The 13,290-nt window shown below is 41.3% G+C and overlaps 1 protein-coding gene across 2 annotated transcripts in view; it reads right to left on the bottom strand.

Annotated features, from left to right (window-relative positions):
- LOC134212645 (heparan sulfate glucosamine 3-O-sulfotransferase 6) overlaps nucleotides 1-13,290 on the bottom strand; it is a 300,512-nt gene that overhangs the window by 56,982 nt on the left and 230,240 nt on the right. The gene's annotated exons all lie outside the window — the stretch shown is intronic.

The following is a 13,290-nucleotide window of genomic DNA, read 5'->3' as shown; positions in this document are numbered from 1 at the left end:
CAAACCAATCCAAACCAACCAAACCAATCCAAACCAACCAAACCAAACCAATCCAAACCAATCCAAACCAATCCAAACCAATCCAAACCAACCAAACCAATCCAAACCAACCAACCAAACCAATCCAAACCAATCCAAACCAATCCAAACCAACCAAACCAATCCAAACCAACCAAACCAATCCAAACCAACCAAACCAATCCAACCAAACCAACCAAACCAATCCAAACCAACCAAACCAATCCAAACCAACCAAACCAACCAACCAATCCAAACCAACCAAACCAATCCAAACCAACCAAACCAACCAAACCAACCAAACCAATCCAAACCAACCAAACCAACCAAACCAATCCAAACCAACCAAACCAATCCAAACCAACCAAACCAACCAAACCAATCCAAACCAACCAAACCAACCAAACCAACCAAACCAATCCAAACCAATCCAAACCAATCCAAACCAATCCAAACCAACCAAACCAATCCAAACCAATCCAAACCAATCCAAACCAACCAAACCAACCAAACCAATCCAAACCAATCCAAACCAATCCAAACCAATCCAAACCAATCCAAACCAACCAAACCAACCAAACCAACCAAACCAACCAAACCAACCAAACCAATCCAAACCAACCAAACCAACCAAACCAACCAAACCAACCAAACCAATCCAAACCAACCAAACCAATCCAAACCAACCAAACCAACCAAACCAACCAACCAATCCAAACCAACCAAACCAACCAAACCAATCCAAACCAACCAAACCAATCCAAACCAATCCAAACCAATCCAAACCAATCCAAACCAACCAAACCAATCCAACCAATCCAAACCAACCAAACCAATCCAAACCAATCCAAACCAATCCAAACCAACCAAACCAATCCAAACCAATCCAAACCAACCAAACCAACCAAACCAAACCAACCAAACCAACCAAACCAACCAAACCAATCCAAACCAACCAAACCAATCCAAACCAACCAAACCAACCAAACCAATCCAAACCAATCCAACCATCCAACCAACTAAATCATCCAACTAACCAACCAATCCAATCCAACCAACCAATCCAAACCAATCCAAATGCAATCCAAATCAACTAGTCTGTTCAAATCCAATCCAACCAATTCAATCCATCCAACCAAATTCAATCCAACTAGTTCAATTCAATTCAATCAGTTCAACCAATTAAACCAACTAAATAAATCCAAATCAATCCAATTCAATTCAATCTAAACCAATTCAATCATCCAATTCAATCCAAATCCTATCCAAGTCCAATCCAAATCTAAATCCAAACCAAATTCAATCAAAATCTGAACCAAATCCATTCCAAATCCAAATCGAAATCCAAGACAAATCCATAAATGTTTTTCGAATTCATGGCGGGCTTCTTTTCGTAGTACTAAGTGCAGTACCATGCGTCTCCATTTGTTTGTTTTTATATTAACATGCAAGCTAATCATTCCCTTCAGATATAATCTCACCAGCCATCAGTCGATTTATTGGTTACGAGCTGCCATTACGGTACATCAGCATCTCGACAGTTTAGTTTTCCCCCAAATTCCGTAAATCATATTAGTACGGATCAAGATGCTTTGATAAGTCCCACCAAGCCCTGAAGCGTGTCGCAAACTGAGATCGAGCCGTAAATTAGCACTCATTTGAAGATGAAATGACGAACACGCGATAAACATTATCGCACGTTGGAAGAAGAAAATCGACGTGTGATAATTATCCGAGCACCACGCGTCGATAATTAGCGAATGTGGGCGAGCTTATCGTCTTCCTACCGGCGGATTTCCATAATCATGTCGTGTATGCGCTCGGTAGATTCTGCGGTGGTAACCGAATTGCGGGAAAAAGGATTTCGGTTTCGAACTGGGCGTCGCAATCCCAACTGAAAAGCCTACGCACGGAGTGTGTGAAGATTGATTCAGCACCGTCTGCTGCTCGTGGGATGAAGTCGATGTTTCAAACGAGAGTCGGCAGTAGTCGATGCGCCGATGTTGACTACGATCCTACGATGGTGATGTCGCCACCAGACCAGACCGCAATCTACTCGAATGCGAAACAGAAGATGAAAGCAGCGGCCTCGTGAATAATTGATGTCGGCAATATACGTACCTGGAGGGTATCAGTCACTGGGGACGAATAAACTGAAGATTCCACACTTGGAGATTGATATTTTATTGAAAATCAATATTCCGATTTTATGCACGATTTGAGCACACATTTGATTTTTTAGGAAGAAATATGTGTATAGGCCTGAACTTAAAAACCATCACCAACCCATGCGTTTAGGATTTGTTATGAAATTATGATGGGGAAACATCAAACCTTGAATATGAAGTCTTTGGTTCTTCAAGTAATCTTCCTAATCTGCTCTGCAAGCCTACTGTGTTATAAGCATTACCATCCATTCATTCATCTACTCTCGCATACTCAGGAGGATGTCGAATAAAGGACCTATTCGATTCGACACGTGACAAACGTTCTTCCAACCAAGCCTACTATGTGTACGTACGTTTCTCTTTCATCCAGTAAAATAGACATGGGATAGGACCTCTACAGGGATTAATGCGAACGATGACGATAGCGCAATGTGATGAATCGGAATAATTTATCCGCTTCGACGTGCCGCTCCGTAGACTAAACCTTCGACGACGTTGTCTGCGCCATCAGTAAGAGAAATGGGCGCAGTTGATCTGAAGCCAAGGGATTCCGACGACGGACTATGCATGCAAGTGAGTTTTAGTCGGAATAATTTAGACTCCCGGACGTGACTATTTGCATAAAATGATTGTCGAAAATGTGCGAATCATTTTTCTCCACTCTGCTGCAAACAAATGAAGGCGATAAGCAAGCAACCCGGAAGCGGCACCCCGGAAGTGCATTGCAAACAGAAATCTCTTCCTGCGGCGTCAATATGATGATGACGATGATGAGGGTTTCGCTCCCCGTAACTGAGTCGGGACTCGGGCTACCGAAGAACGAAATCCCATTCCGTTTTGCATGCATAGATCACAATCGGTGTGATGGCTCTTGGGTATTGCATCAATCTCGAAGTGGGATCGTACCCGGCTGCACAGTGCATATCCACTGGTTCGAACTTTCACAAGTTGAAAGTTAATCTGTGAGAAATGCATCCGGAACAACATCGTAGGCAGATAGAATAATTCTGCGCATGAAACAATGATTGGTTATTTTTTTCTCAAGAGGGATTTACAAGTTACAATCCACATACTGTACGTGAATCTGAAATGCAGTGAACATATAGGAAACGGTTCAAAATAGCTTCAAGCTCTCTTTCAATTAAAGTATTCCAGCATCCACTGCAGCCATGAATTGAGTGCGAGGGAATCGTTTCGATAGAAGTGTCGGACTTCATAGGAAGCAAAGCTTGCCTTGTCAGTTCAGAGGGTGGAAAACGAAAGCAAAAGAGTTGTGCTCTGCGACGGGATTATCCTGATGCCGGCACCTACCCCCCACACAGCATCAGTAACCGGGGAAGCCATCTCTGTTACCCTGGGGCATGAATTGGGATCAGCTTCAGCCAGCGTGGCGTTCAATGGATACACAATGAATGCCTCCCATGTGAGCTTACCTTGCTCGCTCTTGCTTCGAATGGACAGATATAAGCATAAATCGTTTTTAATATTAGGATTACTCCAGAGGAATGGCTACAGATTGGATATTGCGGTAACAGTTTATCGGATTTTGTTAACTCAGTTACCAAAGCAACACTAGGGATTAAAAACAAACCGTATTAGACTTATCTTCTGAGTTGTCTATCAATTTGAACACATCTTATATAACATAATTTAATCCCTCTTTTGTTTATCTCCTAATATACAGCTAATCAAACTTTTGTTTCGTTCCCGATGACTCAAATGGATTCGAAATAATTTAAATTAAATTAAAATATCGCCTCAGGCACGTCAAAAATTGAAAATAAATTTGTTTAAAAAACTGGAATTAATTTATTGATTTTGAATTGGATTTGGATTGAATTTTGATTGCATTTGGATTGGAATTAGATTGGATGTGGATTTGGATTGGATTTGGATTGGATTTGGATTGGATTTGGATTGGATTTTGGATTGGATTTGGATTGGATTTGGATTGAATTTGGATTGGATTTGGATTGGATTTGGATTGGATTTGGATTGGATTTGGATTGGATTTTGATGGATATGGATTTTTATTTGCTTTGGATTGAATTTGTATTGGATTTGTATTGGATTGGATTTGGATTGGATTTGGATTGGATTTGGATTGGATTGGATTTGGATTGGATTTGGATTGGATTTGGATTGGATTTGGATTGGATTTGGATTGGATTTGGATTTGGATTGGATTTGGATTGGATTTGAATTGGATTTGGATTGGATTTGGATTGGATTTGGATTGGATTTGGATTGGATTTGGATTGGATTTGGATGGGATTTGGATTAGATGTAGATTGGAGTTTGAATGGATTTGAATTGGATTTGAATTGGATTTGGATTAGATTTCGAACAGATTCCGAATGGTTTTGATTTTTTTTGGGTGTGATTTGAGTTTGAATTGGAAATGTAGGGGATATGGATTAGATTTTGATTTGTTCTGGATTTGAATTGGATTTGGATTGTGTTTGGATTTATTGTTTGCGCAGGCCCAATAAGCCGCCTGGAAAACCAATCATTACGTACAATATAAGAGATAATGCGACTCGATACAATCGGCAAAGACCTAGGCGACGAATACAGGATCACGATTGGAAGCTTGGAACATGGAATTGCAAGTCGCTAGGTTTCGCAGGTTGCGACAGGATGATCTACGATGAATTACATCCCCGCAACTTCGACGTCGTGGCGCTGCAGGAGATTTGCTGGACAGGACAGAAAGTGTGGAAAAGCGGGCATCGAGCGGCTACCTTCTACCAAAGCTGTGGCACCACCAACGAGCTGGGAACCGGCTTCATAGTGCTGGGTAAGATGCGCCAACGCGTGATTGGGTGGCAGCCAATCAACGCAAGGATGTGCAAGCTGAGGATTAAAGGCCGTTTCTTCAACTATAGCATCATCAACGTGCACTGCCCACACGAAGGGAGACCCGACGACGAGAAAGAAGCGTTCTACGCACAGCTGGAGCAGACATACGATGGATGCCCACTGCGGGACGTCAAAATCGTCATCGGTGACATGAACGCACAGGTAGGAAGGGAGGAAATGTATAGACCGGTCATCGGACCGGATAGTCTGCACACCGTTTCGAATGACAACGGCCAACGATGCATAAACTTCGCAGCCTCCCGCGGAATGGTAGTCCGAAGCACCTTCTTTCCCCGCAAAAATATCCACAAGGCCACATGGAGATCACCTAACCAAGAAACGGAAAACCAAATCGATCACGTTCTAATCGACGGTAAATTCTTCTCCGACATCACGAATGTCCGCACTTACCGCAGTGCGAATATTGAATCCGACCACTATCTCGTTGCAGTATGCCTGCGCTCAAAACTCTCGACGGTGTACAACACGCGTCGAAGTCGGACGCCGCGGCTTAACATTGGGCGGCTACAAGACGGTAGACTAGCCCAAGAATACGCGCAGCAGCTGGAAGTGGCACTTCCAACGGAAGAGCAGCTAGGCGCAGCGTCTCTTGAAGATGGCTGGAGAGATATTCGATCCGCCATTGGTAGCACCGCAACCGCTGCACTAGGCACGGTGCCCCCGGATCAGAGAAACGACTGGTATGACGGCGAATGTGAGCAGTTAGTGGAAGAGAAGAATGCAGCATGGGCGAGATTGCTGCAACACCGCACGAGGGCGAACGAGGCACGATATAAACAGGCGCGGAACAGACAAAACTCGATTTTCCGGAGGAAAAGCGCCAGCAGGAAGATCGAGACCGTGAAGAAACGGAGCAACTGTACCGCGCTAATAACACACGAAAGTTCTATGAGAAGTTGAACCGTTCACGTAAGGGCCACGTGCCACAGCCTGATATGTGTAAGGACATAAACGGGAACCTCCTTACGAACGAGCGTGAGGTGATCCAAAGGTGGCGGCAGCACTACGAAGAACACCTGAATGGCGATGTGGCAGACGAAGATGGCGGTATGGTGATGGACCTGGGAGAACGCGCGCAGGACATAATTCTACCGGCTCCGGATCTCCAGGAAATCCATGAGGAGATTGGCCGGCTGAAGAACAACAAAGCCCCTGGGGTTGACCAACTACCAGGAGAGCTGTTTAAACACGGTGGTGAGGCACTGGCTAGAGCGCTGCACTGGGTCATTACCAAGATTTGGGAGGAGGAAGTTTTGCCGCAGGAGTGGATGGAAGGTGTCGTGTGTCCCATCTACAAAAAGGGCGATAAGCTGGATTGTAGCAACTACCGCGCAATCACATTGCTGAACGCCGCCTACAAGTTACTCTCCCAAATTGTATGCCGTCGACTAGCACCAACTGCAAGGGAGTTCGTGGGGCAGTACCAGGCGGGTTTTATGGGCGAACGCTCCACCACGGACCAGGTGTTCGCCATTCGCCAAGTACTGCAGAAATGCCGCGAATACAACGTGCCCAAACATCATCTATTCATCGACTTCAAAGCCGCATATGATACAATCGATCGGGACCAGCTATGGCAGCTAATGCACGAACACGGTTTTCCGGATAAACTGACACGGTTAATCAAAGCGACGATGGATCGGGTGATGTGCGTAGTTCGAGTTTCAGGGGCATTCTCGAGTCCCTTCGAAACACGCAGAGGGTTACGGCAAGGTGATGGTCTTTCGTGTTTGCTATTCAACATCGCTTTGGAAGGAATAATACGAAGAGCTGGGATTAACACGAGTGGTACAATTTTCAATAAGTCCGTCCAGCTATTTGGTTTCGCCGACGACATAGATATTATGGCACGTAACTTTGAGAAGATGGAGGAAGCCTACATCAGACTGAAGAGGGAAGCTAAGCGGATCGGACTAGTCATCAACACGTCGAAGACGAAGTACATGATAGGCAGAGGTTCAAGAGAAGACAATGTGAGCCACCCACCGCGAGTTTGCATCGGTGGTGACGAAATCGAGGTGGTAGAAGAATTTGTGTACTTGGGCTCACTGGTGACTGCCGAAAATGACACCAGCAGAGAAATTCGGAGACGCATAGTGGCTGGAAATCGTACGTACTTTGGACTCCGCAAGACGCTCCGATCGAATAGAGTTCGCCGCCGTACCAAACTGACAATCTACAAAACGCTAATTAGACCGGTAGTCCACTACGGACACGAGACCTGGACGATGCTCGTGGAGGACCAACGCGCACTTGGAGTTTTCGAAAGGAAAGTGCTGCGTACCATCTATGGTGGGGTGCAGATGGCGGACGGTACGTGGAGGAGGCGAATGAACCACGAATTGCATCAGCTGTTGGGAGAACCATCCATCGTTCACACCGCGAAAATCGGACGACTGCGATGGGCCGGCCACGTAGCCAGAATGTCGGACAGTAACCCGGTGAAAATGGTTCTCGACAACGATCCGATGGGCACAAGAAGGCGAGGTGCGCAGCGGGCAAGGTGGATCGATCAGGTGGAAGATGACTTGCGGACCCTTCGTAGACTGCGTGGTTGGCGACGTGTAGCCATGGACCGAGCCGAATGGAGAAGACTCTTATATACCGCACAGGCCACTTCGGCCTTAGTCTGAATAAATAAATAATTGGATTTATATTAGATTTGGGTTGGATTTTGTTAAGAATTGGATTGGATTTGGATTGGATTTTGGATTTGGATTATATGTGGATTGATTTTAAATTGGGTTTGGGTTGTATCTGAATTGGATTTGGATAAATATTGGAGTCTGAAAATATTTCCATATGATTAAGAAGGGTGAAAATCTCACTGTAATTGGATCAATCTGGTTTTTTCTGGTTTGTATTTGGTTGGATTTTGATTCGATTTTGGATTTGTTTTTTGGATTTAATGTGGGTTGAATTTTAATTGGATTTGGGTTGGATTTGGATTGAATTTGGATTTGGTTTGATAGGCATCATGACTTACAGTGAAATCCGCCTCTTGGTAGGCAGTTAATTTGTTATTTTATACATTGAATCCCCGTGGGAAGTTGAGTAGTTTCATCTAGTTTTAAATATTGGATTCTGAAAATATTTCCATATGATTAAGGAAGGGTACACATCTCACTGTAGGTGGATTAATTTGTTTTTTTTTGTTTTTTTTGTTTGGAATTTGGATAGGATTGGGATTGAATTTGAACTGGATTTGGATTAGATTTGGTCTCGTTCTGGATTTTGATTGGTTCTGGATTTGAATTGAATTTGAATTTGTTTTGGAACAGATTTGGATTTGATTTTGATTAGATTTATATGGGATTTGGATTTATTTTAGTTTGGATTTTTATCAGAATAAAATTAAATATGGATTTTGGATTATGGATTTAATTGCGATCAGACTCAGACTGGATTTGGATTGGATTTTGGCTTGATTTAGATTTGAATTAGATTTAGATTGGATTTCGAGTAGATAAGGATTGGATTTGATTCGGAATTAGATTGGGTTTAGATTTCTTTTGGATTTGGATTGGATTTATTATTAATTGCATATTATTCGGCAACTCGGCCGTACGATGGATTTTGGTTTGATTTGGATTAGTTCTGGATAACACTTGAAATAGATTTGTTCTGGATTAGATTTAGCTTTATTGGTTTGAATTTTGATCAGATTCAGATTGGATTTGAATTGGATTGGATTTGTCTTGGATTAGGTTGGATTTGGATTAGATTTGGATTTGATTTTAATAAGATTTGGATTGGATTTGGATTGAATTTCGATTTATTTTTAATTGGGTTCCAGTCAGATTGAGATTGGTTTTTGTTTGGTATTAGATTTGCTTTGGATCGGATTTGGAGTGGATTTAAATTGGGATGTATTAGGTAACTGAATCTATCGTTTTGATTTGATGATAGGCTGTGAAGATTGCACTATAATGATTTGCGGATTTCAATTTTGAAATTTTAAATTTGATTGTTTAGATGATATTTCTTCACATAATGAGTATGTGAAAGATTTGAATATTGAATACAGAGATTGGACTTAGACAAGCGAAATGGAAGTTGAATTTTGTGATCATTTATTCAGAAGGGATTTGATGGGATTTTTCGTCTTTGTGCCTCCGTTGAAATCTTGTAAATAAAAAAAAATGTTGCTTTGCTTAGTGCTCCGAAGGATAATTTTCATTAGTTTGACGGACTTGGCAAAAGCTGCATTGCCGTATCTCAAAGTGTGGTCAGTCGACCGACCGTTCCCTTCATACATAAGTGCTCTCCATGTCATTGATGCGCGGTCAGCAACGAAGTTTTTGTGACGAGAAAATGGTTTTCATTTCTATCTTTTATCAACGAATCACGCTTTTCGAATTCAATTATCCATGCCTCAGATACTATTTCTTTTTTTTGCCCGTCTTCATTTGTACGATTTTATTTTACTTTCCACAACTCGATTGTTTTCCGGCACATTCAATTTGATTTCATTTTTTTACTGTCCGGTTTTTTATTCACTGAACTCGGTGCAAACTGAAACCCATGCGGTCTTTTGTAATCGGATTGTAAATTCAACTTCTAGCGATCCGTTTTTTGCTACTTCAACATTACACTTCAATGTTTCCCATCGCTCCGGTTGGATGGGATGAAATCTCTCTTGACCACTACTGGTTCGAGTGTTGTAGAACAATTGCAGCTTTTTTTTTTAATAATATTTGCAATGAAACTGTGTAACTCGTTTTTCACTGTATAGTTTTATTCCGGTAGGATTTTAATGGCACGCTAGTGAGAAATGATCTCACAACGCCGTCCAGAGCGAGTACGTAATAACTTATTTGAGTCAGGACAAAAGATTTTCACATCATGTAAACTTTTGCAAAACATAGTTGTATTCCAGATTGGAATGTTTGATATAATCAATACTATTATCTGGAGGTGAGCGAAGTTGGGACTTCGGTGGATCAGAACCAATTATCTCTGCCAAGTTTATAAGGGTCGATAGATTTCATTGGCCACCCTGGGGGAACTCGTAGGATGGGACATTTCTGCTTTCAGATCAAAACGTGTCATGCGACAGTTCTTTCTTCATGGTTTCCACAAATAGACTTATGATAAGTTTAAACAGGCGTGGTAGTCTATGGCTACTGCTACTGCCTCATACGCAGGAAGTCGTGGGTTCAATCTCAATCACAGGTCCGTTCCATTCTTCTACTTTGTATTTTTCTCTATAATTAATTGCATATTATTCGGCAACTTTTTTGTTAAACATCTTGGCTGTGCACAGTACATGTTTCGATATGGACAAATTGATATGAAATTTACGAAAAAGAATCCACGTGTCTGGGATGGACTCAAACCCTCCTACTCTCTAGATAAGCAAGATAACCCCTACCCAATAGGGTGGTTCAAAAAATCAATTTTGCTCAACAGCGCTCATCTGATTCTTTATCATGTTCTAAGTATCCTTTGAAAATTTGAGCTCATTTGGATTAAAACTGATTTAGCACAAGCCGTTTCAAGTTTGCTTGCAAATTAGTATGGGGAAATTTATTTTTTCATTATACTGTTATACTGTTACGTTCCCCCATTAAGCGCAGGTTAAAAGAAAACCTACATAGCTAAAAGGAATACTCAACAGCTTTCACCCAACGAAAATCGCATGTTGATTGATGGTCCGAATTTATCCGAAGTAATCGAATTTAATCTATACCGTAGTTTTCTGGAGCTAATTGCATAACTCATCAACAGGCAACATCGCTGCTCGTGGCGTGAAAGATGGCACACTCAAATTCAGGCTACTATGTTGCACTGCATGTTTCAGTGATGCCCTCAAAGAAGTTTAACGATCATGACTAAAGATTCGCAACCTGTCTTAAAATCGATTACTAATTATTGGAATGATTAATTTAAATGCGATTTTCACTGAGTGAAAGCTGTTGAGTATTGCTTTTAGCTATGTAGGTTTTCTCTTAACCTGCGCTTAATGGGGTAACGTCATTAACAGTATTGACGAATTTCGCGCCAACTCGACCAGTGGTTGGCAGCACCATCTCAGAATCGAATGAAACTTGGTGGGCATAAAGATATGGTATTTCTAAGCCACTCTGCATTCTTAGTTTTTCAAAAATTGTCAAGAGTAACATTTGATGAGGGACTAATTTTTTTCATGGATTTTTTATAAATCGATGGCTAAAAATATTCAAACTCAGATGAAGACCCTAAAGTCTTTGAATTGTTCGACTAAGTTTACAAATTAAATTAAACAAATAAAATTGAAGAAAAAATTAAAAAAAATGCGGAAAATTTATTATTCTTTAAATGTGCGTTTACCGGAAATCCCCCTAATGAAATTACCTACCGAGCTTCATCATTTGGAATCAAAATGTTTATCTGATAAAAAAAATCGATCTCCAATTTTTATTTTTGCATAACCAATTTTAATCTTTACATTCATTAATTTATTTTCTCGGTGAAAGAAACGGTCTTTTATGTTTCAGACTTCATAGTTCAGACAAATTTACAATAGTCCATCAAACATCACAATTTTGTAAATCTGGTCATTTGTGTGTAACATTGATATAAGTAATCTAGGAAAATATACGCCCTTTCCAAATGTTGATCCACATCAGAGTGTATGTAATTAAGAGTGGCGACACTGTCAGAATTGGAACAAAATTCATCTGTCATTCCCATACAAAATCGTGTTTCAAACGAGCAGGAGACCTGTCAAATGCGGTAAATGTCGCCACTCTTAATTACATACACTCTGGTCCACATTAATGTTAGATTATGCTAAATTGCTTCCCAAACAAATTTTTATACGTCCAAAATGTGTCGTTGGTTGATGATAGGCTGCTGAACCTATAATTGGCGCTGTAGGCATAAAACACGCTGATAAATTTTCACTCAATATGGACATGAAAAAAGTTTTTGTAGGATAAACTTTTTTTCCTTAAATATGTCACGGGAACATTATTCCCAGAAAAGTTAGATAATTAAAATACCTATCTGCAGAAAAAATTTCATCGATTTCTGAGATGAGGTTTTTTTTTGTAATATCGATTTTAATTTTTATAACTAATTTTTTTCAGTGTAGAAATCGGTATTTTATTTTTTGGATATTTTTTCAAAAACTTCTGGGAATTTCACGACAGTCCGCCATACAACACTTTTGTGTAGGTCTTGTCATTATAGAGATACATCAATTTGTAAAAAATCCATGAAAAAAAATTAGGCCCTCATCAAATGTTACTCTTGACAATTTTTGAAAAACTAAGTATGCAGAGTGGCTTAGAAATACCATATCTTTATGCCCACCAAGTTTCATTCGATTCTGAGATGGTGCTGCCAGCCCCATAGAAGGGTTGGCGCGAAATTCGTCTATAGTGAAAAAATAAATTTCCCCATACTAATTTGCATGCAAATTTGAAACGGCTTGTGCTAAATCAGTTGTAATCCAAATAAGCTCAAATTTTCAGAGGACACTCAGAACATAGTAAAGAATCAGATGAGCACTGTGGAGCAAAATCGATTTTTTGAACCACCCTACTACCCAACAAGACCACTTAAAGGTCTCGTTTGCGCAAAAGCCATCAGAATCCGAGTACCGTACTAAGTCTCTCGGAGGAGGAGTTTTGATAGCAGTTTCAACAAGCTGGAATAGCTACGTTGATTCTACATTGACAAGCATAGCATTGGAGCAGTTATGGATTAGAATTTCTACGACAGATCGATTGGTTAGCATAGGAATATTATATCTACCTCTAGACCGGCGTAGCGACATGAATTGCATTTGGGATCACATGAACTCTTTTAGCTCCATTAGTTCCAACCTGGACTTCAATGACTTCATCTTGCAACTAGGAGACTACAATGACTACAATCAATCGAATTTGGAATGGGTTATATCGGAAGACGGGTTTATGCATGTGAACCCTCAATCTGTTTTGTCAACAGCATTGGACGATGGTTTTTCGTTTCATGGCTTGACTCAGCTCAATGGAGTCCCCTACAGAAATCATCGGGCTGTGCTCATGCACTTCTTCTAAAATTCCGGCCCCTAGCTTAGGCTAGTTCGCCGACTGGCTTGCTGAGATCCACTGCTACGTTGTCTCGATCCCTCGGCGGTCGTGCCGCAAACTTCCTCACTCGAATCCTCCTGACTTCCCCCGGCGTCGAAGGTGGTCCACCAGTTCCGGTGAAGGAAACTTCCGCACTGATGGTGCCCCGACTACCGGCG

This window comes from Armigeres subalbatus, chromosome 1, assembly GCF_024139115.2.
Source record: "Armigeres subalbatus isolate Guangzhou_Male chromosome 1, GZ_Asu_2, whole genome shotgun sequence".
Classification (NCBI taxonomy): domain Eukaryota; kingdom Metazoa; phylum Arthropoda; class Insecta; order Diptera; family Culicidae; genus Armigeres; species Armigeres subalbatus.
The sequence above is the reverse complement of the archived record's forward strand: the minus strand, read 5'-3'. Positions and strand labels throughout refer to the sequence as shown.